The sequence below is a fragment of the Seriola lalandi genome, unplaced genomic scaffold, assembly GCF_002814215.2.
Source record: "Seriola lalandi dorsalis isolate HSWRI2012SDOR001 ecotype SW California unplaced genomic scaffold, Sedor1 jcf7180002054479, whole genome shotgun sequence".
In the NCBI taxonomy this organism is placed as follows: Eukaryota; Metazoa; Chordata; class Actinopteri; order Carangiformes; family Carangidae; genus Seriola; species Seriola lalandi.
Window position 1 is genome coordinate 107881 of NW_019525032.1, and position 3649 is coordinate 111529.

Sequence of the window (3649 nt, forward strand, 5' to 3'; positions counted from 1 at the left end):
AATTGTCAGTGTGTGAAATATCCTCAGTGTTTTGGTGGAAGACTGAGACAGGCCGATAAAAGGAAGAGCAGATATCTGCTGGGGATCAGAGGGAAGTGAATTATAACTGAACTGAATCTGGACACATAAATCCAGCACAGAGAGAGAGAGAGAGAGAGAGGGGGAGAGGGAGGGGGAGAGAGAGAGAGAGAGAGAGAGACAACAAAAGCCCTGGATGCCATGAGGAGAGAGATGCTGCATTCAGGTGCTCCCCGTAAACTCCTACTTCCGAATTCAGAGGGACGTACAGACCCAGACACACAGTAAATCTTGACACGTCCCTCAAGACATTAGTCGATTAAGTGATTAGATGATCAAACAGAAAACTAATCTGTAATTATTTTAATTTTTTATCATTTGGATTAATTTTCAAGCAAAAAATCTAAACACTGTCTGGCTGCAAGTACTTTACTTGAGTATTTCTATTTATTTATTTACTTCTAAATATTGTACTTTTCACTCCACTACATTTATCTGGCAGATATAGTTACTAGTTACTTTTCAGATTAAAACTTCATACATAATCATTGTATAAAGTATAATGTACGCTTAAAGACTAAAGGTATTTTCACCACAGACTGATTTCCCCTTCAAACTTCAGATTTTCATTCAAATAACTGTTTCAATACAAATTTGTGAACTTTTTTTCCCTTTCCGCTCACATTAATCATTTCATGACTCCTCAGATTAATCTGGTGACTTTAGGGTTGGGTGTTCCTAATAAACTGACAACTGAGTGTATGTCACAATGATGATACTATCCTGTTAATCTCAGAATTTAAAAAAATGTCTGGTTTAAATTATTTAAGGCTGGAGGGTTGTGTGGGGGTGCACTCAGATTTCAGTGCCTTCGTTGAATGGCTTAGTTAATTCAGAGACGTGGACAAAGTGACCCCTGAATGTGTTCCCATTTCCCGGCTGGTTTGGGTCACCGGTTGCGTGAACGCGCAGATTTCCGACAGCCCCTGAACGAGGCAAGGAGTCCTCCCAGTCGGATCCGGCTGAACGTGACGCGCCGACTCGGAGCCGAGCGAGGTTTCCTTGCGGAGCTGCGGAGGGAGCAGGAGCCGAGCGGGTCCGTCTGTCTGTCCGTGTGTGTGTCTGTCTGCCGCCGCAGTCTCTCGTCTGTCTGAGACACAAAAAAAAAACCCTCCTCTTTTCGGCTTCCACGGTCTTCGGCGGCTATGGATCCATCGCTGTCCTCCTCCTGTTTTCGCCGCTGAGGGACGTTACTCCGTCGGATGCTCCAGTGCCCATAGAAGAGGAGGGGGAGGAGGAGGAGGGGGCATCCCTGTCATTCTTCGACTGCCAGGTGAAATAATTTTAATAATGTGGTTTATCGGTGTTCGGGTGGACGTGGGGATTGTTTGTGGGAAGAGGGAGAGGAGGAGGGAGGGACGTAGCGGGATTGGGGTCGTCGTTTTTTTTTAAGGGGGGGGGGAGGAAGAGGAGGAGGGGGGCACGGTGAGCGGGTTCGTCTCCGGGTGGGAGCGGAGGTTAGCACGCTAGCTAGCTGCCGTTAGCGGGCTGCTGCTGCTTCGTCATCCGCCTGTCTGGGAGGGATGCGGCGCCGGGATGCTGCTGCTGCTGCTGCTGCTGCTGCTGCAGCAGAAGGGAGGGGAGGGCTGGTAACGGTAACGGTACCGTCCGTCTGGCCTCGGCCCATCTCCGTGATGAACGACACCCCAACCTTCCCCGTTTTCCCACCACCACCACCCCTCCTCCTCCTCCTCTTCAATCCCTTCAAAAACACAGCGTCGCGTCTCTGTCCGAGTTGAATAAATAAAACGAGATGAAAATAACCTCCCGTCAAACGGCCCCACCGCCAGCCTGCTATGCTAACCAGCCTCCCAGCCGGCTAACATTAGCTGTAGCATCACCCCCTCCCCTCCCCTCCCCAACACACACGCACGCACACACATACACACACCCTCACCCCTCCTCACCCCCCACCCTCTTCCCCGCTAGCATCCCTGGCTCCTCCAGCCGAGCCATCACAGGCCGGCCTGGCTTACACAACCGTCTCCCCCTGACCCCGCCGCCTCACACCGGCTCTTCCATCGCCACTAACGGTGACTAATCGGTACAAGAGTCACTGCCAGACATTTTATTCGCCATTAAAACATAATGGAGCGCGCCGAGCGGATGTTGTTATGTAACAGATAATGACACCACACGCCCTTGAAACAAAAGCTGTTGTTTCAGTATTTGTTTGTTTGTGTGCGGTGCAGGACCCAATCATGGCCAATAAATCAGAGACGTGGGGGAGGCGAGGGGGGAGGGCGGGTAGACAGACAGACAGACAGTCAAGGGAGGGGAGGGGTGGTGTTTGTGGTACCGAGGGCCGCAGCTCTGAACCCGGCTTCTGAAACACACAGCGGCTGCTCCTGTCAGCCATTGTTTTTGTTGTCATTGGAGGGCTCACACTTGTTTTCCAGCCTCGGCTCTTTCCATTGATGGTGACTGTGAGAGCTGTGAGCCACATTCAGTCCTGTGCAGCATCTTATATTCTCTCTCTTAGAGCTCAGACTGATAAACTGACAAATTATTATTCATTTTTACCCATAATGCATTAAAATATAAAGGAAAGATCAGCCATGAGGAGATGCTAACATGCTACTGGGAAAAAAAAACAGCCTCAATGAGACTTTTCTTTAAAAAATATATCATGTTTTATTGTTTAATTACTTATAAAATACTAATAGGAGGGGGGGTACACATGCTATCACGTGATCTAGGCAGTTCTGTGATGTGTGATTTGTTATAAGACAATGGTGTATGACTCACCGTGTTACTGGTAAGACTGAGCAGGGAAACATTTACCTGGAAAGTCATATAAAGACCAGATATTTGTGCAGCTCCCTTCAGACACAGATGCAGAGTGATTTACAAAAGGGACAGAAGCGCGTCAGAAAAATATAATAAGTGTTGTCACTGCATTTTTTTTTTTGTTTGTTTTATATCTCGGCTGGGCAGCAGTATTATATTGTTCTTCGTCTGTTATCGGAATCACGTCGGGATGATAATGATCTTAACGTGACGCTTCACGGATCTGTTGTCCAAGTGACTGGCTGTTTGTAAAACCTGACACGATTACTGACGCATATGAAGAGTTTAGTCTCATGTAAGGCACGATACAACTGTTGTGATGACATTTAGCATATATTTGCCATATATAAATACCTATGAATATTGAAAATATCTTTATTAATGCGTGATAATGGGAAGTTTTAAAGACCGTGTAGAGGTGTCGGGAAAAGACTAGATCTGCAGAGACAGAACAGTTCAAGTTTAGATCCTTTTCATTGGTGCGGATGTTTCTAACCCTTAAACCTGGTTCACACTCCAACTATCTCATGTTTTATTTTATCAACCTTAGTTTCTCTGGTCGTATAAATTCCTGTCTTTTTAATGAAAGTCACTTTTTTCAGTCTGTAGCAAAAGAAGAAACACAACGGCACCTCACACCCGGCGTAGTATCTTTGCACTGGTTGCAGGTCAGTTTTAGGATTCGTTTTAAAATTTGACTTGTCACTTTTAAAGCCAGGATAAGACGCTAGCTACAGCTCAGACCTTTTAACCCTTGAGGTCCACAAGTGCAGCTCTAAAG

The 3649-nt window shown here is 46.7% G+C and overlaps 1 protein-coding gene across 1 annotated transcript in view; it reads left to right on the top strand.

Moving 5' to 3' along the window:
* The first annotated feature begins 988 nt into the window (after positions 1-988).
* akt3b (v-akt murine thymoma viral oncogene homolog 3b) overlaps positions 989-3649 on the top strand; it is a 27110-nt gene continuing 24449 nt past the window's right edge. Inside the window, exon 1 of the mRNA XM_023412427.2 lies at positions 989-1351. The gene's annotated coding sequence lies outside the window, so the exon portion shown is untranslated. The remainder of the gene's footprint in view (positions 1352-3649) is intronic.